The 27,794-nt window shown below is 36.6% G+C and overlaps 1 protein-coding gene and 1 non-coding gene across 4 annotated transcripts in view; one reads left to right on the top strand and one right to left on the bottom strand.

Annotated features, from left to right (window-relative positions):
• Magi2 (membrane associated guanylate kinase, WW and PDZ domain containing 2) overlaps positions 1-27,794 on the top strand; it is a 1,345,877-nt gene that overhangs the window by 383,665 nt on the left and 934,418 nt on the right. The gene's annotated exons all lie outside the window — the stretch shown is intronic.
• On the bottom strand, positions 11,916-12,023 carry LOC114630068. The gene has a single exon (XR_003712767.1). It is a non-coding gene; the product is annotated as a U6 spliceosomal RNA (small nuclear RNA).

The following is a 27,794-nucleotide window of genomic DNA, read 5'->3' as shown; positions in this document are numbered from 1 at the left end:
CAGGCACTTATAAATTGCTAATATGAGAATTCTTCAATCAGTTTATGAAGGCATTTAGTGCTATGAACTTTCCTCTTTGTAATAACTTCATCATGTTCCATAAGTTTTGATATGTTATACCCTAATTTTTATTGAATTCTAGAAAGTCTTTAATTTCTTTTTTTTTATTTCTTCCCTGACTCAGTGATGGTTGAATAAAGAGTTGTTCAGGTTTCTTTTGTTTGTTTGCTTGGTTTTTTTTTCTGAGTTTGTAGGCTTTTTGTTGTTTCTGTTGTTGTTGAAGTCCACTTTAACCTATGGTGGTTTGATAAGATACGAGGAGTGATTTCAATTCTTCTGTACCTGTTGAGGCTTGCTTTTTGACCAAACATATGTTCAGTTTGGGAGAATGTTCCATGAGGTGCTGTAAAGAAGATATATCCTTTTGTGTTTGGGTGAAAGGTTCTATAGATATCTATTAGGTCCATTTGTTTCACAACCTCTGATAGTTTCATTATTTCTCTGTTTAGTTTCAGTCTTGATGATCTGTCCGTTGATGAGAGTGGGGTCTACAACCATTAATGTTTGAGGCTCAATGTGTGGTTTCAACTTGAGTAATGTTCCTTTTTATGACTGTATGTACCTTTGTGTTTGGGGTATATATATTCAGAATTAAGGAGCATTTTGATAATTTTTCCTTTCTTAAGTATAAAGTGCTCTTCCTCATTTCTTATGATTAATTTGTGTTGAAAGTATTTCATTAGATATTATAATGGCTACTCCAGCTTCACTTTTGGGTCTGTTTTCTTAGAAAACTTTTTTCATAGCCCTTTATTTTGAGGTACTGTCTATCATTGTTTCTTTATGCAACAGAATGATGGATCCTGTTTTCACAACCATTATTCCTGTGTCTTTTTATTGGGGAATTGAGTCCATTGATATTGAGATATTTTGATGTTGGTGCAGTGTGTGTGTGTGTGTGTGTGTGTGTGTGTATACTCATGTGTGTTTTTTTTTATTTCAATGGTATGGAAATATTTATTTCTTATGTGTAGTTAACTGTCTTGAGTTAGAGTTTTCCTTCAGTTTTTTCCTGAAGGGGAGGATTTGTGGATAGATAATATTTAAATTTAGTTTTGTCTTTGAATATCTTTTTTTCTCCATCTATAGTGATTGAGACTTTTTCTCAGAATATTAATCTAGGTTGACATCTTAGGCTGTTTTCTTAGAGGATATAAGACACGACCAAGTCCTTCTAGCTTTTAAAGTCTCCATTGAGAATTCAGGCACAATTCTGATAGATCTGCTTTTGTATATTGAATGGACGTTGTTTGCCTTACATTTTTTTTTATTGGATGTTTTATTTACATTTCCTATGTTGTCCCCTTACCCCATCCCCCACCCACCCCGGAACCCCCAATCCCCTCACCCCTCCTCCTTCTTCTCTGTGGATGTAACCTCTATCTACTCCCCCCCACTCCCACCTCCCCACCCTCAAAACTCCCACCCCCTGGGGCATCCACCCTTCATGAGGTCAAGGTTCTCTTCTTCCACCTATGCCCAGCAGGGCCCTCCACTCTTACATATTCAGTTGAAGCCCTGGATCCCCCCCTAAGTGCTCCCAGACTGGTGGTTTAGACCCTGGGAGCTATGGTTGGTTGGTATTGTTGCTCTCCTCATGGTGCTGCAAATCCTTTCAGCTCCTTCAGTCTTCACTCTAACTCCTCTATTGAGAACCCCATGATCAGTTCAATGGCTAGTTGTGAGCATCTGCCTCTGAATATGTCAGACTCTTGAAGACCTCTGAGGAGACATCCATATCAGGCTCTTATCAGCATGCACTTCCTGACTTCCACATCAGCATCTACCTTTGGTGACTACACATGGGATGGATACTCAGGTGGAAAGGTCTTCAGACGGCCCCTCCTTCAGTTTTTGTCCCTCGCTTTGTCTCCATATTTGCTCCCTAGAGTATTTTGTTGCTCCTTCTAAGAAGGACCGAATCACCCCAACTTGGTCTTCCTTCTTTATGGACTTCATGTGGCCTGTGAGTTGCATCTTGGGCATTTCAATGTTCTGGGCTAATATCCAATAATCAGTGAGTGAATACCATGTGTGTTCTTTTGTGATTGGCTTACCTCACTCAGGATGATAATTTCTAGTTCCATCCATTTACCTAGGAACCTCTTGAATTCATTGTTTTTAATAGCTGAGTAATACTCCATTGTGTAAATATACCACATTTTTTGAATCCATTCCTCAGTTGAAGGACATCTGGGTTCTTTCCAGCTCCTGGCTATTATAAATAAGGCTGCTATGAACATAGTTGAGCATATGTCCTTATTATATGTTTGAGCATCTTCTGGGTATATGCCTAGGAGTGGTATAGCTGGATCCTCGGGTAATGCTATGTCCAATTTTCTGAGGAACCGCCAGACTGATTTCCAAAGTGGTTGCACCATCTTGCAGTCCCACCAATAATGGAGGAGTGTTCCTCTTTCTCCACACCCTCGCCAGCATCTACTATCACCTGAGTTCTTAATCTTAGCCATTCTGACTGGTGTGAGAAGGAATCTCAGGGTTGTTTTGATTTGCATTTCCCTGACGACTAAGGATGCCGAGCATTTCTTTAGGTGCTTCTCGGCCATTCGAGTTTCTTCTGTTGAAAATTCTTTGTTAAGCTCTATACCCCATTTTTTTTTTAAAGATTTGTTTATTTATTTTATTTATGAGTACACTGTAGCTGTCTTCAGATACACCAGAAGAGGGCATCGAATCTCATTATGGGTGGTTGTGAGCCACCATGTGGTTGCTGGGATTTGAACTCAGGACCTCTGGAAGAGCAGTCAGTGCTCTTAACCGCTGAGCCATCTCTCCAGCCCTATACCCCATTTTTTAATAGGGTAATTTGGTTGTCTGGAGTCTAATTTCTTGAGTTCTTTGTATATATTGGATATTAGCCCTCTATCAGATGAAGGATTGGTAAAGATCTTTTCCCAATTTGTTGGTTGTCGTTTTGTCCTATTGACAGTGTCCTTTGCCTTACAGAAACTTTGCAATTTTATGAAGTCCCATTTGTCAATTCTCGATCTTAGAGCATATGCCATTGGAGTTCTGTTCAGGAACTTTTCCCCTGTGCCCAAGTATTCGAGGCTTTTCCCCACCTTCTCTTCTATTAGTTTCAGTGTATCTGGTTTTATGTGGAGGTCCTTTATCCACTTAGATTTGTGCTTTGTACAAGGGGATAAGAATGGATCAATTTTCATTCTTCTACATGTTGTCCTCCAGTTGAACCAGCACCATTTGTTGAAAATGCTGTCCTTTTTCCACTGGACAGTTTTAGATCCTTTGTCAAAGATCAAGTGACCATAGGAGTGTGGGTTCATTTCTGGGTCTTCAATTCTATTCCATTGATCTTCCTGCCTGTCTCTGTACCAATACCAGGTAGTTTTTATCACTATTGCTCTGTAGTACAGCTTGAGGTCAGGGATGGTGATTCCTCCACAAGTTCTTTTATTGTTGAGAATAGTTTTCGCTATCCTGGGTTTTTTTTGTTATTCCATATGAATTTGAGAATTTCCTTTTCTAACTCTGTGAAGAATTGAGTTGGGATTTTAATGGGGATTGCATTGAATCTGTAGATTGCTTTTGGCAAGATGGCCATTTTTATTATATTAATCCTACCAATCCATGAGCATGGGAGATCTTTCCATCTTCTGAGATCTTCTTCAATTTCTTTCTTCAGAGACTTGAAGTTCTTGTCATACAGGTCTTTCACTTGCTTGGTTAGATTCACACCAAGGTATTTTATATTATTTGCAACTATTGTGAAGGGTGTCATTTCCCTAATTTCTTTTTCAGTCTGTTTATCTTTCATGTAGAGGAAGGCTACTGATTTGTTTGAGTTGATTTTATAACCAGCCACTTTGCTGAAGTTGTTTATCAGGTTTAGGCGTTCTCTGGTGGAAGTTTGGGGGTCACTTAAGTATACTATCATATCATCTGCAAATAGCGATATTTTGACTTCTTCCTTTCCTATTTGTATCCCTTTGACTTCTTTTTGTTGTCTAATTGCTCTGGCTAAGACTTCCAGTACTATATTGAATAGGTAGGGGGAGAGTGGGCAGCCTTGTCTAGTCCCTGATCTTAGTGGGATTGCTTCAAGTTTCTCTCCATTTAGCTTGATGTTGGCTACTGGTTTGCTGTAAATTGCTTTTACTATGTTTAGGTAGGGGTCTTGAATTCCTGATCTTTCCAAGACTTTTATCATGAAGGGATGTTGAATTTTGTCAAATGCTTTCTCAGCATCTAGTGAGATAATCATGTGGTTTTTTTCTTTAAGTTTGTTTATATAGTGGATTACATTGATGGATTTCCGAATATTGAACCATCCCTGCATTCCTGGGATAAAACCTACTTGATCATGATGGATGATTGTTTTGATGTGGTCTTGGATTCGGTTTGCTAGAATTTTATTGAGTATTTTTGCATCGATGTTCATAAGGGAGATTGGTCTGAAGTTCTCTTTCTTTGTCGGGTCCTTGTGGGGTTTGGGTATGAGTGTAATTGTAGCTTCATAGAACGAATTGGGTAGTGTTCCTTCTGTCTCTATTTTGTGGAATAGTTTGAAGAGAATTGGTATTAGGTCTTCCTTGAAGGTCTGATAGAATTCAGCACTAAAACCATCTGGTCCTGGGCTTTTTTTAGTGGGGAGACTTTTAATGACTGCTGCTATTTCCTGAGGGGTTATGGGACTATTTAGATGGTTTATCTGCTCCTGGTTTAACTTCGGTACCTGGTATCTGTCTAGGAAATTGTCCATTTCATCCAGGTTTTCCAGTTTTGTTGAGTATAGGCCTTTGTAGTAGGATCTGATGATTTTTTTAATTTCTTCCATTTCTGTTGTTATGTCTCCCTTTTCAGTTCTGATTTTATTAATTTGGATACTGTCTCTGTGCCCTCTGGTTAATCTGGCTAACAGTTTATCTATCTTGTTGATTTTCTCAAAGAACCAACTCCTGGTTTTATTGATATTTTGTATTGTTCTTTCTGTTTCTATTTGGTTGATTTCAGCCCTGAGTTTGATTATTTCCTGCCTTCTACTTCTTTTTTTTTAAGGATTTAATAAAACTAAAGTTTTTCATTTTTACATTTTTCATTCCCATACAAAGTATTATATATGTATATAATATTATATAACTATATAACTATATAACTACTATATAACTATAACTATATATATATATATATGATATTTATTTACATTTCAAATGTTTCCCCTCCAGAAACCCCCTATCCCACCACCCTCCACCTGCTTCTATGAGGATGATCCCACACCCACCTACCCACTCCAGCCTCTCCTCCATAGCATTCTCCTTCACTGGGACATTGAGTCTTAACAGGACCAATGGCCTCTCCTCCCATTGATGCCCAAAAATGTTATCCTTTGCTACACATGCACCTGGAGTCATGGGTCCCTCCATGTGTACTCTTTGGTTGGTGGCTAAGTCCCTGGGAGGTCTGGAGGGTTTGGTTGGTTGATATTGTTGTTCTTCATATAGGGTTACAAACCCCTTCAGCTTCTTCAGTCCTTCAGTCCTTTCTCTAACTCCTCCATTGGAGACCCTCATGCTTAGTCTAATGGTTGGCTGTGAGCATCTACCTCTGTATTTTTCAGCCTCTGACAGAACCTCTCAGAAGACAGCTATATCAGGCTCCTGTCAGCAAGCACTTCTTGGCAACCACAATAGTGCATATGGTGACTGCACATAGGATGGATCCCCAGTTGGGAGAGTCTCTGAATGGCTTTTCCTTTAGTCTCTGCTCCACATTTTGCATCCATATTTACTCCCTGAGTATTTGGTTCCCCCTTCTAAGAAGCACTGAAGCATCAACACTTTGATCTTCCTTCTTCTTAAGCTTCATGTGGTCTGTGAATTGTATCTTGGGTATTCCTAGCTTTTGGGCTAATGTCCACTTATCAATGAGTGCATGCCATATGTGTTCTTTTGTGATTGGGTTACCTCACTCAGGATGATATTTTCTAGCTCCATCCATTTCCCTAAGAATTTCATGAAGTCATTGTTTTTAATAGCTGAGTAGTTCTATATTGTGGAAATGTACCACATTTTCTGAATCCATTCCTCTGTTGAAGGACATCTGGGATCTTTCCAGCTTCTGGCTATTATAAATAAGGCTGCTATGAACATAGTGGACCATGTGTCCTTGTTATATGTTGGAGCATCTTTTGGGTATATGCTCAGGAGTGGTATATGTAGGTCCTCTGGTAATGATATGTCCAATTTTCTGAGGAACTGCCAAACTGATTTCCAGAATTATTGTACCAGCTTGCAATCCCACCAACAATAGAGGAGTGTTCCTCTTCCTCCACATCCTCACCAGCATCTGCTGTCACCAGAGGTTTTGATCTTAGCCATTCGGACTGGTGTGAGGTGGAATCTCAAGGTTGTTTTGATTTGCATTCCCTGGTGACTAAGGATATTGAACATTTCTTTAGGTGCTTCTCAGGCATTCGAGTTTCCTCAGTTGAGAATTCTTTGTTTAGCTCTTTACCCCATTTTAATAGAGTTATTTGATTCTCTGGAACCTAACTTCTTGAGTTGTTTGTATATATTGGATATTGGCCCTCTATCATAAAGATAGATCTTTTCTCAGTCTGTTAAAGATCTTTTCTCAATCTGTTAGTTGCTGTTTTGTCTTATTGGCAGTGTCCTTTGCTTTAAAGAAGCTTTGGAATTTTATGAGGTCCCATTTGTCAATTCTTGGTCTTAGAGGATAAGCCAGAAAATCTACCCTCGTGCCCCTCTGTTCAAGGCTTCTCCCCACTTTCTCTTCTATTAATTGCAGTGGATCTGGTTTTATGGGGAGGTCCTTGAACTACTTGAACTTGAGCTTTGTACTAAGAGATAAAAATGTATCGATTTATATTCTTCTACAGGCTGACCACCAGTTGAACCAGCACTATTTGTTGAAAATGTTGTCTTTTTTCCACTGGGTGGTTTTAGCTCCTTTGTCAAAGATCAAGTGACCATAAGTATGTGGGTTCATTTCTGTATCTACAATGGGTTGGCAGGATTAATATTGCAAAAATAGCCATCTTGCCCAAAACAATTTATAGATTCAATGAAATCCTCATCAAAATCCAACTCAGTTCTTCATAGAGTTAGAAAGAGCAAGTTGCAAATTCATTTGAAATAATAAAAAACACAGGATACTGAAAACTATTCTTAACAATAAAAGAACTTCTTGGGGAATCACCATCCCTAACCCTGTATTACAGAGCAATAGTGATAAAAGCTGTATGGTATTGGTGCAGATACAGTCAGGTAGAACAATGGAATAGAATTGAATACATTGCAGCTTTTAAGTAATCTTCCTTTGTTCTGTAGATTTTGTGTTTTGATAATTATGTGGCTGGAAGAGTTTCTTTTCTGGTCCAATCTAATTGGCATTCTGTAAGCTTCTTGTCTGCTTATAGGCACCTCTTTTTGGATGGATAAATTTTATTCTATGTTTTTGTTGAAATATTTTGTGGTTTTTTATTCTGGGCTTTTCACATTATCTATTCCAATTATTCTTTGGTTAGGCCTTTTCACAGATTTCCAGATTTCCTGAATGTTTTGTGCCACAAATTTTTAAGACCTAACATTGTCTTTGACTGATATATCAATTTCTTCTGGAGTATTTTCTATGCCTGAAATTCTCTCTTCCATCTCTTTTATTTTGTTGGTGATGCTTACATCTGTAGTTCCTGTTCTCTTTTCTAGGTTTTCTATCTCCAGAGTTCCCTCAAATTGTGTTTTCTTTATTTCCTTTGTTCCCATCAGAACAGTGACCAGATAATATAGAGCTGTAGGGACAGCCCAAAACTAGCTCAGGGAGGCTGGGCGTGCCTAGGGGCAGGCAGGTGAATGGAGGGAAGTGATAAAACCTGGTTGTTCCTCATTCAGCAGGCCCAATAGTGCTGGCAGAGCATGACCAGACAACAGAGTTCTTGGGACAACCTGCAGCTAGGTCAGGGCTGCTCAAATACACAGGCATTTGAAATTGATCCATTCTTTTGAGAAACACTCCATTGCATAAATATAAACAATATATATATATATATATATATATATATATATATATATATATTTCTATTCACTTACACTCAAATTTTCCCAAGTTGAAACTATCATGAATAAGATAAGGCTACAAATATTCAAATATAAGACTTCAATGAACACCTGTCTTGATTTTTTTCCTTATATAAATAAGCAATTATCAGAGCATGTTGTATATGTGTTTATGCATTTGTAATGACTCTTCAAGCAATTCCAGTATATGTATCCAATTTTTACTATAAAAAAAAAGGCACCAAAGTTCCAGGTGTACTGAGTCCTTGTCAACATTTGAAATAACAAGTGTGTGTGTGTGTGTGTGTGTGTGTGTGTGTGTCTATATGTGTTTTAATTTCTGTCATTGTGAATACTATGTCGTAGCCTTTTGTTATGGTTTTATTTTATACTTCTCCAACAATCCATGACATTTAGCATCTTTAAATATGTTTATTAATATTTTTATGAAGTTTGTAGTTAGCAGTCTTTTTTTTATCACATTTACCTTTGGGAGTGGGGCTTGGATACACGCTTCTTGACATGTTCATCAATTGTTCAACTTTTTTGGGGTGGTTGAATGACCTTTTCTGAGGGGTCACATTTCAGATCTCTTATATGTTAGATATTTCTATTACAATTTATAATAGTAGCAGTTATGAAATAAGAACAAAATGCTTTTATGTTTTTGTGTCATCACATGAAGAACTGTATTAAATGGTCACAGCATTAAGAAAGTTGAGAAATCTGCCAAGGCCAAAGGATATCGTTACTAAAGCCAGTTACATCCTATCATGTATATCTTGAAGACTTAATTCAGGTCTTCAAGCTTGAGAGTAAACATCATTACCTGTTGTTCTATCTTGCTGGCACTGCTTGCTGCTTTTAAAATATAGGCTTTTGTATGCTTATTATTTAAAATATTCTTTAGAATTGAGAATGGCAGTCTTTGTTTGATATATGTTGTATTTTAATATACTTATCTAAAACAGTTTCAAAGTACAGATTTATATACATTAAAGATAAGTCTTTGAATAAACCTACTGGGAATGTAAAGAATTTTCCATCGAATTCCAAAAGTTAGTGTTCTTTGCCTTAAAGGAATGGTTTAAGTAAAAGAAAATGAGATTTTAGGTATATTTCTATGTAAAAAATAATTTTTAAAATAATTAAAATAATATTTTCATTAATTGTTTGAGAATTACCAGGTTTTAGCATGCATTTGTTAACTTGTGCACACTGTTGTGATCTCTGTGAATTAATATACTCAACTCCCCTGCTGTGTCTGGAGAATACTCTTGCACTGTAGTTGCATACACACTGTGGCTCTTTTTTTAATTATTGTATTTGTTTTTATTATATTTAGTTTATTTACATTTCAGATGTTATCCCCTTTCCCCACCTACACCCCCAATGAGCCCCCTATCCCATCCCTCCTCCTCCTTTTTGCTTTATACCATTTTAATTACTTCCAAGAATTAAGGTCAGTTCTAGGTTGAGGAAATAACAATATAGTAGTTCCAATTAGTCAAGGAACAAACAAGACAATAAACACAAATAGTCAAAGAACAAGCAAGGCAATAAACAAAGTCCCATGATCACTAATGTGGCTCTTTTTTTTACCAGCATTGCCTATAGTGATTTTTGAGACTTTAATAATTTTTTAGAGAAGAATGACCTGTATAATTTATAACTGAAGAGAATCAGTAGACATTGAAACAAAATTTTTCTCTAAACTGACTTATAAGGGAAGCAAATATTTGACAACTTTAAATTCCTCATTTGCACTATACCTCTGTAGTTTATACACAGATTGTGTTCATTTGTCAGTGACATGAATTACCATGCCACCATTAAAATAAAGAGCACAGACAAACAAGAGCCAGAAGCTGGAAAGAACCCAGATGTCTTTCAACAAAGGAATGGATACAAAACAATGTGGTACATTTACACAATGGAGTATTACTCAGCTATTAAAAACAATGAATTTGAGAAATTCTTAGGTAAATGGATGGAACTGGAAAATATTATCCTGAGTGAAGTAACACAATCACAAAAGAACACACATGGTATTCACTCACTGATGAGTGGATATTAGTCCAAAAGCTTGAAATACCTAAGATTCAACTCACAGACCACATGAAGCTCATGAAGAAGGAAGACCAAGTGTGGGTGCTTCAGTCCTTCTTAGGAGGAGTAACAAAATACTCAAGGGAGCAAATATGGAGACAAAATGTGGGACAGAAACTGAAGGAGATAGAAGCTGATGTGGATGTCAGTGAGTCCATGCTGACAGGAGCCTGATATAGCTGTCTCCTTAGAAGTCTGCCAGAGCCTGACATATTCAGAGGTGAATGCTCACAGCTAACCATTGAACTGATCCTCATTGGAGGAGTTAGAGAGAAGACTGAAGTAGCTGAAAGGGTTTGCCCCTCCATGACGAGAGCAACGATACCAACGAACCAGAGCTCCCAGTGTCTAAACCACCAGCTGGGGAGCACATAGCATGGCTCCAGCTGTATATGTAGGGGAGAATGGCCTTGTTGGGCATAGGTGAGAGAGGAGATCCTTGCCCCCATGAAGGCTAGGCACCAAGTGTGGAGGAATTCGAGGTTGGGGAGGTTGGAGTGGGGGTTAGGTGGGGGCACATCCTCATAGAAGGAGGAGGAGGGAGGATGGGATAGGGGTCCTTGGGTGGAGGGTGGGGAAATGAGGTAAGGGAATAACATCTGAAGTGTAAATAAAATATTCAATAGATAAATGAATGAATGAATAAATAAATAAATAAATAAATAAATAAATAAATATAGAAACAGCAAGGATATTTCTTGAAAACAGTACTGACAAGCCAACATCATAGCAGGATTGTTTAGGGAAGGGAAAACTTGAAACAGCTTCAATGTGAAGAAAAGTAAAGGTGTCATAACGAAGCTGTAGTTCTTGGTGAGACAGAAAATTAATGAGAAGCTCTTGTCAAAGATTGAAAGAGATAATGCAGATATATTCTTTTCCAACTAGGAGAATAAACAGTACCAGAAAGCAAAGAAACTGCTAAACATTACCAATACAGACAGAAATAGTCAACAACCAACTAATAAGATTTCTACAGGTCCCCAAATGGCAAAGTGACCATGAGTTAAAACAATAAGACAGCAGATTAAAGAACACCACATATTTTTCAGCACAGATATACAAATGGCCAAATATAAATGAATTTAAAAAAATAAAGGAGGAATGCCTAGCAACCTTAAAAGATGCTATCTGGCAAATTATTTAGGGAACTGGAGGAGAAGAGGAGGCATTCCCTTTGACTTTCCTACAAAGATTAATGCCAGAGAGTTGATGAGAGTAACTTTCTTTTTTATACAAATGTTCTAGATACTGAACAAGCAAGTGAAAACTAGATTATCACTATGTTTAAACCTTTAACAAATTAACAAGACCAGAGCATGATCTTTAGAGGTTACTCTAACCATGGTATTGTCACTTGGCTCTTGAGGAGAGATAACAGCATCATTTATACAGTAGTTTTGCCAAAATTGAACCCTGAAATAATAAAAGCCTTTAGAATTCTATTTAGGGACAGAAGTACATGCTACATGGTTTTCTAAGGTATAGTACCCAAAGCTCTATCTGGATTGAAATTCTAGGGGGTATGTTACTCGGTTTAAAAACAATGATAAATGATAAAATAATATATAAGAGGGTCTTTATGAAAGTTAAAATAATCTCAAAAGAAACATCAAACAAATCAATGTGTGGACTGTTCTTCTTTTGCTCTCTTTTCTTACTAACTTTTTTTTCTTTTTTTTCTACTTCTTAAAAAATACAGAGCGCTTCCACGAATTTGCGTGCCATCCTTGCACGGGGGCCATGCGAATCTTCGCTGTATCATTCCAATTTTAGCATATGTGCTGTCGAAGTGAGCACAACATTTTTTATTTTCTTTAAATATAATTACAGCATTTTTTTCCTTTACTCCCCCAATTTCTCCCATGTCCTCTCCTATCACCCATGCTGCACTTTACTCCTTAGATTGATGGTTTCTTTTTCCTATATGCACACACACACACACACACACACACACGCACACATGCACACACATACACACACACACACACACATACACACACACACACATACACACACACACATACACATACACACACACACATACACACACACACACATACACACACACACATACACACATACACACACACACACATACACACACACACGTACACACACACACATACACACACACACACACACATACACACACACACATACACACACATAATTCCACAAACATATGCACACACATGCAAACACACACACAGACACACACCACATATACATACACATGTACATATATATACACACATTAATATGTAAATTATATTAATATACAAACACAATTTGCTGAATTCATTTGGTATAGCTTTTATGTGTAGGACTTCAGGGCTGACTACAAATCTCTTGGTATTCAATAACCAATTAGGAGACTCATTCCTGTAGAAGACAAATTCTCCCTCTCTCAGCAATCACGTAGTTCTTTCTCTAGGGTTGAGGCCTGTGACATTTCTCCTTCCCGTGTTAGCATGTCTATTCCTGTAGTCAGTGTAGCTTTCCTTTTGTTTCTAGAAAATGCAATCTCAGAGCTGCCTTTTGAACCTCTGGCTCTCACAATTTTTTCATCCCTTTCTTCCACAAAGTTCCCTGAACCGTATGTGTAGAAGTTGTATTGTAGATGTATCCATGAGGGCACGGCATCCTGTGATCAGTCATTCTATGTATTTCAATCAGTTGTGGTTTTCCATTATATTCTCCATTTAGTGCAAAGAGACACTTATTTGATGAGGGGTGCAAGCTACATATATCTGTGGGAATAAGGATAAATATTTAAATGTAGCTGGTAAATATTATGTTGAGTGAGGAAGGAGCTTTAATTGAGAGATGGAGAGAAGTCAGCACTGAAACACTGGGAAGGAAAATTTAAAATATCATTAAAGATGTTTGAAAAAGTCTTCAGGAAAGATTGCATGTTTAGTAAAGATCATACAGACACACACACACGCAAACATATATAGAGTTAAAAAATGTTATGCCACTTGGGTTGACAATGCTTCCCACAAGAGACATAGGCCATCCAAGAAAAACCCAAAACTAGGTATAAGAAAGCTCCTGTAGAGTTATTATCAAAGTACAAGAGGTGTCCACAACAAGCTACTGCTGTTGTTCCTGCTACATTCATATATATTTTATGTATATATCATAAATATAATATATCATATCTTTTGGTTAATTTTAATGATTTTAAAATAAGATAAACTTTCAAAATTTGTTTCCCATGAGATTAACGTGAAAGTTGTCTACCCAATGACTTTTTTTCATACATTGTAACTATTTACATGTATAAACACACTTTGTGGAAGGTGTTTTGGTTATTGTATAGAGAGAAAGGAAAGAAACCGTTCTGTGTGTTTCTGTCATTCTGTCAAAAAATCATGGTTGGCTAGACTTTTAGTTCTGGCCCACCATCAAGGAAAAAGTGTCAAAATGTAAACTTTCATCTTCTCTATAAAATTTCAATGTTACTTGACTGCAAATACCTTCATGAGTGAAAGGCAGGTACCTTTTCTAAAAATAAGACAGGAGATTAAAGGCATACCTTTTATATTTGATTGTCAGAAATTGAACAATTTGTTAAAATTGACTTTCTACAGTTGCACTTTCCTGGGAATCATCGATATTAAACCCTTTCTCTGGCAGTGCTGATACTTACACATCAACAAATGCTCCTTCCTGCACTGTAGACTGTTCACCCATTGTCCTACTACTTCTCTTTCTGTCCTGGAATTAGAGTTATTCTGTTTGTTTTGCACATCAAGGATCATTAAATGGAAGTCTTTAATAAAACATACATGTCATTAATCTCCCACAGACTTCTGTCTGTTACCAGGACAGGAGATTTAAGATGATTGTGATACATTCTTGCGATCCAAGTAACACTTGGTTGACCGAGGCAAGTGGTTTGCCATGAGTTTGACTGCATAGTGAGTTCTAGGCTAGCCTAGGATATGGTTTCAGATTTTTTCTCAAAAGACTGATGATGATGATGATGATGATGATGATGATGTATGTGTGGGGTTGTAGAGTGGGATGATTGAGTTCCTTAGCTAGGTAGACCAGACTAAACTACACTGATCGCTTTACAAGAGAAGAATGCTAAATTACTCTGTCTAACCACAGTTAGATTGAGTTCTTTTTCCAGTACCTAACGTCTAGAGTTCTGTGGCGTAAATTAATCTAGCAATTGTCACAGGCTAGTATCATGAATCTGTGATTACATAGGTATGTAGAAAGGAACTGAGCAAAACCACCCCTGAATCTTCAAATCCACCATGCAATAATTCTCAAAGCAGTTGCTATGCTTTATTCTGCATAGGCTTTGATAGGAGCAGAAGGTCCTGGCTTGTTTTGTTCATCCAGCAGTTTTGAACCAAAATGGGATGGTACTTGAAAAAACTCCCCCCAATGTAAAAGTTTATATATATGGGGGTTAATTTAATTTATTCCTCTTAATTTGCCAGGCAAAGTTTATGATATGGCTTTTGGTTATTAGTAAATAACAGAATGGTCAGTCAGGTTCTAGTTTGCAAATCTTCCAGTGAGTATTTTGTGTTATTGTGACTATAGAACATCTCCGTTTCTCATAAGTGTACTTTTATGGAAATAATTTAATATTATTCCATTTACTGATTAGGCATCAAATGTCACTTACCAAAGTCATAAGTTCGAAATTATTCATAAAGCAAAAATATAAACTGTGATTATGCAAGAAATCTTTGCATCTGTGGAACCAAGCTATCATCATGTATTCTTCATAAACATATTTTTAGATATTAATTTTCCAACACTAGAGCTCAAAACCAGAGCTTTATTCTTTATGACTATGTTACATTCCTGGCTTCACAAAATTGCTTACATGAGAATATGAAATTAATGCTTTATGTTGATGTAGAAAACTGGAGTTCTTTGGAGGCAAAAATTATCTCAATTTTTAAATCAATTTATTAAAAATTGATAAACAATAAAATAAATAAATAATAAATATAACCTTGGTTTCATGATCAAGTATTTGTATATGTCTTTGAATATTTTAATGTTGGTTGAACAAGATTACTAGGTAGTTAAGATTTGAAAGTCTCTTCTTGTGTTTATTTGATTCTGTTTGTAGTTATGTTTAGGAAAAACCATATAAACATTCTTCTTTTTACATATGTTAATTTAGTCAGATTAATGTTGACCAAGTGTTTTGTGATAGAAAGTAGTTAAATGGATAATGCCTGAGTTTCCAAATATCTTGCAGAATAGCTCCTAAATCATATGGGAAAAGTAATAGTTGAGTATTAATAAGTTTCTGTTTCTTTTCCTTCCAAATGTCTCATAAAATAAAACTCAGTAAATCACTCAGTCAGCTCAAATTTCAATGTGGCAGCTACTCCTCAGAAATGACCATGGTTGGAGAGCAGAGATATTATGATCACATAATTTACTGTAAGGATTGTAGCTTTTCAATTCACTTTTGACAAGAAATGCCTGAAAAGGTGATTATTTCTCTTGGAAGATGCCTAGCAGCACAGTGGCAGAACTTTGAAAAGCTAAGAGGTCATCTTTAGGGTAAACTTAAGTTTAGTGTAAACTTAGGGTAAACTTTAGTGTAAACTTAAGATTCCCTGCTAGAACTGGACATGGGGAAGCAGACAGCAGTTTTCACCATGCTGTTATCCTTGTGTTTGAAGCACTCTTGAATTTGTTTTCTACCATGCTCACACCCAAGTGTGAGTAGTCTTACTGTGGCTGTGGCCACTGTTGAATTTGTTGAATTTCACCCGCTGCCATATTTTCATATTCTAACACTGTGGAAAGTGAGATAGCTGAGGGTGCAGACTAAATCATAATGCTCTAAGAGTTCCCTGTGTATCATTTATAACTTCATATCTAATTTTCTACCACAGAGAATATGTAGTAATATTTGTTCTCCAAGTAATGAGTCTATATTTTTGCATACATTTTTCTCCATTAATTTATTTATTTGTTCACTTTACACCATGATTGTAGCCTCTACTTCCTTCGAGTCTCCCCTCCCAGGCCACTTCCTCCATCCCCCCTTCCTCTCACCTCTGAGAAAGGGGAGGTCTCCCCTGGGTACCAACCTACACTGGTACCTCAAATCACTATAGGACTAAGTGCATCCTATCCCACTGAATCCAGACAAAACATCCCAGCTAGGGAAGCATGATCCACAAGCAGGCAACAGAGGCAGCATAAGCCCCCCCTTCAGTTGTTGGCAGACCCATGTGAGGACCAAGTTACAAATCTCCTATATATATATGCAGGGGCTTAGGTTAAACCCTTATATGCTCTTCAGTTGGTGGTTCAGTTTCTGGGAGCCCCCAAGGGTCCATTCTTATTGACTCTCTTGGCCTTCTTCAAAGGGAGTAGAGTTTCTATCCCCTTTGGGGGCCACAGTGGTTCCCCTAACCTCTTCCTTAAGCATTCCTCTGTCTAATATTTAGCTGTGAGTCTCTGCATCTCTTTCAGTCAGTGGCTGGGTAGAACTTTTCAGAGGACAGTTATGCTAGACTTCCATCTGCAAGCATAACAGAATATAATTCATAGTGTCAGGATTGGTTCTTGCTCTTGGGATGTGTTGATCTTTCTGCTCTAAAGGGAAGGTATCCTGCGAATTGGAAGCCCAGGAACCATATAGCTCTGAAAGGGGAGGGTATTCCAGTGGAAGGGCATCCTGAGACAACAGGGTCCCAGGAACCACACAGCTCTCAGAGGAAGCCTCTTCAACAGAGGTATTTCAGCTCCGAGGGAAGGGTTTCCCCAGCTAAGATGTGGAACTCAGGAGCCTCAGGTCTGCTCCTTTTCTTTGCTTCTTCCCTTCTTATTCTCAGTGCTTCTTGTCTTCTTCTGATGAGGAAATCACACCAGGCAGCAAAACTCATGAAAGTAATTTATTGCAGGGTCCAGAGTGAGGAGAGGCAAATTCAGCAGTGGCTGCCTATGCTCCTGGGAGGGAACAGAGAGCATCAGGGAATTAGAAAAAATTCAGTGATTTTATAGGACTTCTTGCTTAGACAGAACTTTCTTTTTTCTTTCTTTCTTTCTTTTTTTGTAACTTAAATTTTTTATTGGATATTTTATTTATAATACACACATCATCTCCTTTCCCCATTTTCCCTCCCTAGAATCCCCTATCCCATCCTCCTCTTCCTTTATGCTTATATGACATTTTGATTACATGTATGTATTAAGGTCAGTTCTAGCATGAGGAACTAGCAATACAATAGATGCAAATAGTCAAGGAACAAGCAACTCAATAAACACAAATAGCCAAAGAAAAGGCAAGGCGTTAAACACTCCCATGATCACTGTTTCTAAGGGTTTATCAGGATGACCAAAGTGTCTGAGCTTATTTCCCTGTCCTAACCCAAGGTCATTTTCATATCTGAAGCCTACTTTCTTGTTCTTGCCTAAAACTTAGAATCCTGTCTGAAATTATTTCTTTGTTCTAGGATAATATTTAGGTTCCTGCCTGAGATTACTTCTTTGTTCTAGCCTAAGATTTAGATTCCTACCTGAAATCACTTCTTTTCTCTAGCCTAATGTCAGATTCCTGTCTGAAGCCTATTTCCTTGTCCTTGGCCCATGTCAGATTCTTGCCAAGCAGCCCCAAAGGCTCTCTGCCTCTCCCCCTTTTTTATTTCATTAACAAGACTGAGCCTGTCTTAGGTCTTTCTGACAAGAATGCCTTCCTTACCCATCATGGAATATGCATTATCAAAAGCAATGCACTTATGTCTTAGGTCGGTAAGTCTCTGTACAAAATCTTACCCATCCTTGGCTTGCAAGCCTGTTAATTTAATACTCTGTCTTGGGGTCCCTTTTCAGGTTCAAGACATGTACTTTGGCTGCCAATATGTTGATGTTGTTCCCAGGACAAAAAAGGCACGCATGACCAAGCTATATATGCCATCTTTGAATCTTAACCAAAATAAAAATACTGACCTCAGGCCACGGGTAATTTTATCTGCAGTATCTACCACATCAACACTCAGCAGAGTAGCAATCTTGAAATTCATAAGCTCTCTATGTATCACTAAAACATCGCAAGTTGTGTTAGAATTATCCCAAATATACTGCACATCTCATTAGACTTCTTCCTAATTATAATGACTACCACTGTAAATTGTAGAACTAACATGAATTCAATGGTATTCGGCATAACACTCAAGATGGCTCCTTCACCTTGAATTCTGAACCTCCTTCCAGTAATTTGAATAGGATAAAGAGCGTCAATCTGTTCTCCCAAATGCCTATCTAATTCCTTTGGTATACTCAACACATTAGTAACATGGATGGAACTTTCAAGGGTCGAGTTTTCCAGGATGAGGATTGGTTGGGTTTCAAGTCTGGAGCTTGAGTGAGCACAAGTATTGATGGGTTTTCCTGTTCAGAGATTGGTGGGGTTTGGTGGGAAGTTTGGGGTGTGGTGGATTTTGTTCAGATGTTTTACCTAATATTAGCATACACCTTGTGATGGTCCTGCTGAGAGTCTGGAGATGACTTTTGTGACAATTTTGATAGGGAAGTTTAGGGGAGATACCCACCTTTGCAGTTCCTCAGGCAGGACCCTGGCTACTTCTGCATTGAGGGTTTACAAAGTTTACAAAGTATACAATGTTTACAAAGACAGTCCACCTCAGGAAAGCTTTTCCCACCACTTGAGTGTGAATATCTAACAGGATGGATCTCAAGTTGGGCCATTCATTGTTTGGCCAGTCTCTCAACCTCTTCTCTATTTTTGTTCCTGTATGCCTTATAGGAGGGGCAAATTTTAGGTCAAAAGTCTTGTTGTTGGCTTGGTGTTCTTATTCCTCCACTGGGAGCCATGCATGGCTAGAGGAGGTGGACACTTCAGGCTGTATATCACACACTGCTAAGAAGTCTCAGCTGGAGTCACCCTCATGGGTGCCTTCCAGATCTCTGGCATGTCCTAGAGATGCAAATCACTATCACCACCACCACCACTACTACCACCACCATCACCCACTATCACTACCACCACCACCCACCACCTTTGCCACTAATTTCTATTCACTCTCTTGGTTTTCTCTCTCCTAGCTCTCCCTACACCTGATCCTCCCTTGCCCTCTCTGTCCCCTCTCCTACTCAGTTCCCTTCCCCCATCCAATACACTTTTAAAAGAAGCAATAAGAAATAAAAATTATATGGATTTCAAAGTAAAAATAGCCAAAATATTTATTGAAATGTGGATAAAAGTGGCAAAACTTGGTTCATTTGATATTTAAGTCAAATAGAAAGTTTTTCAGATAAATATTAGAAGTTTTGAATGAGCAAAAAATGTAGCTATTTTTCTTTACCCATTGCCTGGATATCAGGTAGGACATTACATCTATATAAGACTTAACCATAATGATTATTAGGTTACATTAAAAAGAAAAAAATACTAAGCATATTAAAATCTATAAGGAACAGAAGAGAGAATGGGAGAAATAGGAAAGAGGAGGGTCTGAGGAAGGGGGACAGGGAGGGAGAGAGGGAGGGAAGAAATGGAGAGAAGAAAGAAAAAAGAAAGGAAGGAAAGAAGGAAGGAAGGAAAGAGAGGGACTATCACCCAGCACCCTCAGCTTTTTGTCTTATGAAAGCTCATTGCATAAAACCCTCTTTGGGTTTTATAGTATTGTGATAGAAATACTTTATTTAGAGAAAGTATGGACAAGAAAGTAATAGAAAGGAACTATGACAATGTGTTCCAAAACTATTTTTTCCAGACCATATTGTTTTTAAAAGAAACAAATTAAAAAAAATTAAAAAAAAATTTTAAAAAATTTTAAAAAAAAATTAAAAAAAATTAAAAAAAAATTAAAAAAATTTTTAAAAATTAAAAAAAAAGAAACAAATTAATGAAGAATTAATAGAGTAAATTATTTTTAAAGCCCTTCTGTGTTTTTATTTGTTTACCTTGTTTAAATTTAAAACTTAAAGACATCAAACTATTCAAGTAAAGTTCTACAGACATGTTTCTCCATTTCAATCTCCAAACAGTATCAAGAACACTTACTAGCACACTACAGATGACAGAGCTAAAAGATCCAAAACTATTCTACTTACACAGGAAGTCACTGGAAGAGATGACTGTGCATTCTTTATATAACAATGAAGGACTGATGATGATGAAACTAATAATAAGTCTTGAATGCTTTTCACTTTGCTAGTGAGAATTCATTGCCTACATCACTTTTGTTAACAACATTCACATTATAGGAAAATATCAATAATCTCTATGTAATCTTAATGCAGTCAGTCATACCATGGCAGTATCTTATTGTTTTTAAGAAGCCTTCAGAATGTCTGAATTGTTGTCATCATTCTAGGCATTAGAGAGTTAATAAGTCTGTTCTTTGTCTGGCTGTGTCCAGTAAAGAAAATGGCTGGCAGAACCCCTCATTTCCTGCTCTCAGACTTACATCAGGGTGATAGTCTTCTTAGAAGTTTTCTTTTGACTAAAGTCCTTCACTGAAGGCTTATTTTAATAGAAAAAAATGTTTAAAGCATCATTTTTATGTTCTCAAATTTAAAATTGTTTTAAAGTTAGGTTGATAGCTAATAAATGAAGTCAAACTGCAGTTTGGTATTCTTGGTACTCTTGGAAGTTATAATATGCCTGTTAGTCTTATGCTGATTCAAAGCAAGTTAACTATCTTTGTTTTGTAAAAACAGTTTTGAAGTACATAAATCTGCATGCACTCTAAGGATTTGTACTATTTGTCTAACTTTCGTTGTCATGATTCACAAGGTCTGAAGTTTTTATTTGTATTTAGCATATCCAAATGTTTTTCACTAGAATGATACTGGTAGATTTAGTTTGATGCTGTCATATCAAATCTATAAAACAATGATACACCTGCAGTCTTTAGAAAAAAGAAAACTCTAAACACCCAAAACAAGTATGTGTGGAGAGGTAAACAAAGTTATGATTAAAGAAAATGAAGTCGAAATGAAAATAGCAAGGGAAAGAATTAATAAAACAAATAGTTGGTTCTTAAGAAAGATTAGCAAGGTTGGCACAACTCTGCCTCACACATGCTGATTTGTTTGCCTTTTACAGTGCACTTACCACTCTAAAATTATACCACATGCTTTCTAGTTCTTATATGCACTGACCCTAAGTTTCATGAGAAAGGGATCTGAAATTTAGGAAGCATCAATAGGTACTTGTTCAATTGCGAATTAAATGGGTGAAAGAATAAAATAGACCAGTAATGCCATGATACTATAATATGTCTCATTATACCTCAAAATACTCAATTTTTTTCCTATATTGTAACATTAAATAAGCTCTATAAAGGGCAATTAGTAAACATTATAATTTATGTCAACCCTTCATGTTTCAATTGCGATTGCTAATTGATGGTATCTTAAGGTCAAATTTATGTCTTCATTAAATGTATCTTTATAAATCAAAATGATGACTGAACCAGGTTTCCTGAATTTAAACACATATTTAATTTAAATTTTTATTTAATAATAAAGTAGTCTAAAATTAAAGCACAATTTTTTAAAGTTTATTTGAAACTAAAATGTACATGATAATATAAAGTTCAGTTTACTCACTTTCAGTGTTTGCTATAAATGATATATAATAGTCAACATACTTCTGCTCTCCATAACTTTATTTTTTAAATTCTCCAAATTGACAACATCACATAGAAAATGTAAAAAGTCCACAGTACTTTCACTGTTGCAGAACAAATGAAAGTACATAAAATAAATAGTCATGTTGGAAGAGGGTAACAGAAACTGATGGGTCATGAATTCACAGTTCATGGGCAGTAATACGTGAGCAGGGATATGAACCAAGTAAAATGCTCACAAGTAACTTGAAATGTCAAGTACTGAGAGCATGGGATGGATTGATGGCAGACCTTTGATGATTTAGATCATGTCCATGAAGCGTATGATTGTTATCTCCAACTCTTCAGCATGTTGATACGGTAATAGTTGTTTAGAAGAATAAAAATGAGGAAAAGAGGAAGGGATGATTTATTGAACTTGCTCGATGCTTTCTGGGAATTGCTTGTGAAAGTAATCAGTGACAGGTTCCACATCAGTATTCTAAGCCTTTGCCATTTAATCATGGACTTGTGCCAGTAATGTTTGCACACAAGTTGTCCTACAGTGTTGTATATAAATATACTAGTCATCTGAATTGAAATGCAACTTCTTAAAATGAATTTTGGAGAATCTCATTTCAAGAACAGTGATTTTGACTTCCGTGTCTGTTTCCTTGATGCCTGTGTCTAAGTGTTATATAAATACCATGGATAGGATACTCCAGGAGCAGGCTACTCCCATCAACACAGTCGTTTCTTCTTCTGCCTCCCACTTGGTCTGTAGTTAAGCACTTGATGATGCACAGTAATTTAGCTTGTTTGAACCTGTTGTTTTGTTCTGTTCCCACATTTACAGTATATTAAAATACAACCAAATAAAACAAAAGAGACAAGTAATGGGACTGGTCACATTGCCACACCCATGCAAACAACCATCTCCTTTCTCAATGACCCTGTATGAGTCAAAGCCTTCCTATTTTCTCTGCTACTCTGCTGGAAATCATGGCAAAATTTTTGATTCTATACTGGGCAATTCCAACTCCATTTCCATTGCCAATAGAAGACAATAACTCTAACATAAAAAATTAATAATACAGCTTAATCTGCACCTAATGGTGAGTGATGTTGGCTTGAGATCTTGGCTTTGTTACACTAAATAAACATCCTACCATAAAAGACTAATACAGTCACAAAACAAAAGAAAGTCATAAATCAACACATTTACCAATTACATTAGTGGGAATATTAAGTATGTAAGCCACATAAAGGAAGGAAAATATATTTTTGTGATAGATATTATATTAGCATATATAGAATCTAGAGTCCTTTCAAGATTAGCTATATATTTCTAGAATTTTATCTAGTACCCATCTGAACCTTAGGCTATATAATGATGAAAAGATTTCAAGACTGATAAAATCTTTTGAGACTCAATTGTGCATGACACAAGGACCAAAGATGCTCGACACTCACATTCCTCAAAGATTGAACTGAACCAGTGTTTCCAAGTTCATTGTCTTTCACTACAGAAAAGGAAAGTTAGACTTTTTGGAATTGTTCCTGAAAAGTGGGAAACTGAGGAACCATGGCAGGAAACTGCCAATAGTTGAGAGGCATTTTGAGAGGTCCCAAATGTTGAGTTTCCTTTGATATATAGGCCTGTGGCAGAAACTGGATAAAGACTGAGGTCATTGCTGCTTTGATTGATTAATTTTCAGGCTATCATGAGCCAAGCCAGTGGAGGATACACACATGTTCTGCATGTCCTCTGGTTCAACTAGAGAAATGAGTTTTCTCTGTTCTTGATCCATGCATCATTGTACAGCCAGTGAGGAGTGGATGAAGCACTTCCCTGTCTATCTCTGACTCCAGTTTTGACCCTGGATCCCAGTCATGTGGTCAGCGTTACTATCCTTTGACCTCTTGGTATCTCAAGAACATTGATTACAGCAAGTTTTCTCAGTTCTCACATTCATGAGAACAACTTTATCACAGCAGAGTGCTAACTGTATCACAACCACTAATACGAAGCCTCAGTCTACTTTGCTTCTCTATGGGCAAGTGCACAAATAGCATCTATTACAGTAGTTGGAGGAAGTAATTTCTAATTCAAAATAGAATCCAGTACTCTACAGCTTGTCTTCACCGCATTTTGACCACTTGTGGCTTGGCTCATACACATTTCTCATAGTCAGTTGAGGGCACAGCATATTCAGCCAGTTGGCAACAGAAACAGTTTTCTTGTCCAGCTTCAGTACTTGAGGTTTTTTTCTCCTATTCCTTCTGACCCACAGTCTCTTACTTGGTGCAGTTTCAGTCTTTCAAATCCAATTTGTGTTCCTCATTTATCAGATTGATGGCTTGTCCTTCAATGTTAAGAGCAGTCACAACTTAAAAGACTAAAACTGATGACAAGATCTTCTCCTGTTCTTCCTCTGCCTCCACTCTGTTATACTTTAGTAGCACCTTAGTGGCTAATTTCTTACTTTCCATTTCTCCCTACTTCTGCTTCCTTAACACACAGGCACCTGATCTTGTATGCACAAATACATTCTTTAAATGGCACAGTCCATTAACTATGAGTCTGTTTCCTGTAAAGTATGAAAATAAGTCTACTACATTGTCCTTAGAAATTTCAGGTTTCCACTCTTACCTGCTGACCACACCTGCCCTTCTCTGTCTTACCTCCAGTTTCTGTATGTTCTTATGTATAAGGAGTAGGACTAATATGATAAAAGGGTAGTGCTTACAAAACATAATTGTAGCAAAACATATTTCAGATTGTTTTTATAATTTCATGAATAATGACATATTTTCAAGAATGTCAAAGGAAGCAAGCAGGAAATAAGTTATGGTTGCTTATAAGACAGGGAGTGGAGAAAGAGTGTGAATCTTGTTTTATAATGAAATAAAACTATCAGCAGCAAAATAAACTGAAGTCAAGGATATCAGAAAAAAATTGAGAACCAATTTACATGTAATAAAAAGCAGGTCTGGGACGCAGGCCTGTAAGAAGACAAATTAACCATGTTCATTATCCCACAGTCATCAAAGATGAAGGGAACCAATCTAGCTAATAGGCTGCCCCTCCTATATATGCATCTAACCCCATTCTCATCTTAGAATCTTCGACTATAGTCAAAAGTCTTCCCAGCAGGGTTTCAGAGCTTTTACTGCTTCAATTCTGCAGTGAGGGAGGGCTTTGAGGCTTTCAGATGTGTTTGTCTGACTTGGAATCATAGCCGTTACACTGTACTGACCTACCTACTTCATCCCCCACTCCTCTTAGAAGCATTGCTATGCAAAACAATGTACTTCTGACATTCCATGAATAATGTACTTCAGGTGCCTGACTCATTACAAGACCAATATGGGCCAAGAACCTAATTATAATATACATTATTTCTATGGGAAGAACCAGTCTGCATTTCAAAATAAACCTTTTGGAATGTGTCTCTCAGTATTTAAAGTCTGACTTTTTGCAGTTCAAATCTTGAGTTGACAATTGCTATTGCTTCATTAAAACTAATGCATCCTGGCACAGCCCATGGAGGTTACGTTTGTCCACTAGAAGATGTCATGAAAGGAATATTTTTGGTATTTTCATTGTAAATGGGCTTACAAAGAAGCTTTGGTTCCTGTTAAGTTTATCTGAGTCAAATAGTGGATGACATCATACTTTTTATCCTGGAACCATTTGAAGTGGACCATCTATTGTGTTCAACCTTTTGATCATCTCTGGTGTGCAGCAGGCTTGAGAAACATAAAACATTTCTTTTTCTAATTGGAGGACTGATTTTGCTTAATGGTTAATGTGATACATAAAATATTGTCATACTTTGAGCAATGATTCTATAAATCTTCAGATATTTTACTTATAAGATAAGCTAATTCAATACCATATATTTGTAGTATTATCAGGAATAATAACTTGCTTACACAGACTGAAATATGCTTTAAAAAGTCAAAGTTTAAACTCCATTGGCATGTCCAAATTTAAGGTTTTGAATGAAGGTGTTACAAGGGTTTCTTCATGTGTGTAAAGTCTTATACTGGATTTTCAAAGACCAGAAATAGTGATATTTTTATCTTTTCTGTTTTTCTTTTTAACTTAAACTTTAGAATAAAACACAGCCAGTAAACCAAGGCTCTAAAAGAAATATGTTCTTGTCTACTGAATTATCTACTTATTTTGGAAGATGATATTTTTCTCTCATGTAAGTCATCTTACTAAATATTTATGGGAAAAATTCCAAGCTTTGAGAGTTACAGAATTTATGGTTTTGAGTCTGGTCCTACTATCCCAGTAGCTTTTTTTTTCCTCTGTTAGATTTAGGATGTTTCTGGTTTAGAAATTTGGATTGAATTTGAGTTAGATTCTTCAGTCATTTTATGTCCTTACATCCTTCTCTATCAGTATGAGTGTCAGTAAATTTTACATTTAGAAGCACTTATTTGGCATTCTGCCTATTGTTCTAAGCTTAGTATTTGGTCCTCCTCAAATTTGTGCGTTAAAACTTGAACTTCCTATGTGATTGTTTCAAGGGTCCAACTTCAGGGGTGAGGCTCTCTGGTGGGATGATTTTTCTGTGAACATGCGATAACCCAATAAGAAGAGGACAATAGGCAAACCAGAAAATCAAACAGGACAATGAAGCTGTGGACATTTTCACTTTGGTATTTCAGTCTTTATGAATGAAGGAAATTATGATTTCTGTGCAAGCCACACAGAAAATCTATGATATTCTGTTATGGCAATCTAAACTGACCTTCATTTGAATGGCTGCCTTTGCAAATGAGTGAAATGGGATTCATAAAGAGTTTCTGCAACCCAAAAAGAATAAAATGCAGGTTTCTTACTGAAAACTCCGTGCCTATCTCTACAATGTCACTTGAATGTTTTTCAAAACCAGTTCAAGATTTAGCATATTATGATAAAAAGCCTATTTTTATGTAGATAGACATATTCCTAAAAACTTTATATGTCTATATGTATGTGTATGCATATGTATAATTATATGTATATTTTGGATGAATTTAAGGATAAAGTATTTATCTTACCAGCTCTGGGTTAAATCCTCAATGCATCCTCAAAAATATAACTTACATTAATTATTTAAACAATGTTTAGATATAGCAGCTGTTGATATTTTATGTACATATAGATTTTTATTTTTATAAATTTACATTGAGTAACTATAATGTACTTATGTAAAAAGGTGCTTCTACAAATTTTTTTGTAAGTTTTGACAAATTATAGTCTACTGCTGTGTAAAAATGTAATTTTATGTATATAGACATACACTATAGACTTATTGCTTGGGAAACAATTATAAGATCTATAGAAAAACAGTCCTGTGAATTCCAAGTTCTGTGAATTGATTACACATGAAGCGAAATTAGAGGCAGAGATATGAAGAGGAGAGAATATATAACATGAGTAGGTATTGCTGTACTGGGAGCTCCCAGTTAAAGAAAAAATATGAAACAAAAAAAATATGAAGTGACCACTAGATTTTGCAGGGCACTGAGGGGTGATGATGAAGATTCAGATGCTCCAAGGAAAGAGAACTCTCCAACTCAAATACTATGGATACCAAGTAAAAGATGACATTGTAGTATGGATAAGGATTTTGTGATTACTATCAAATAGAAAAGAAATCAAGAAATCTTGTGAGCTTCAAATAATGAAGGGAACACTGGCAGTGCTGGCCAGAAAAATAAACAAGACAATTTATTGAATAATCTTTTATCGCATAGTTTTCTTTCTTAATATTCATTTTTCTTTTATTAAAATAGATTCTCATTCCTCACATACTATATTTTTATTATTGTTTCTCCTCTGTCTACTCCTCCCAGTTCCTCCATACTTCCCCTTCCATTCAGAGCCACTCTCTTTATTTCTCTCTTTAGAAAACAAACAGATTTCTAAGGGAATAGGATGGGATGGGATGGGATGGGATGGGATGGGATGGGATGGGATGGG

The sequence above is a fragment of the Grammomys surdaster genome, unplaced genomic scaffold (genome assembly GCF_004785775.1).
Source record: "Grammomys surdaster isolate TR1022 unplaced genomic scaffold, NIH_TR_1.0 325, whole genome shotgun sequence".
Taxonomy (NCBI): Eukaryota; Metazoa; Chordata; class Mammalia; order Rodentia; family Muridae; genus Grammomys; species Grammomys surdaster.
Note: the sequence above shows the minus strand (reverse complement) of the source record. Positions and strands in the feature narration are given on the sequence as shown.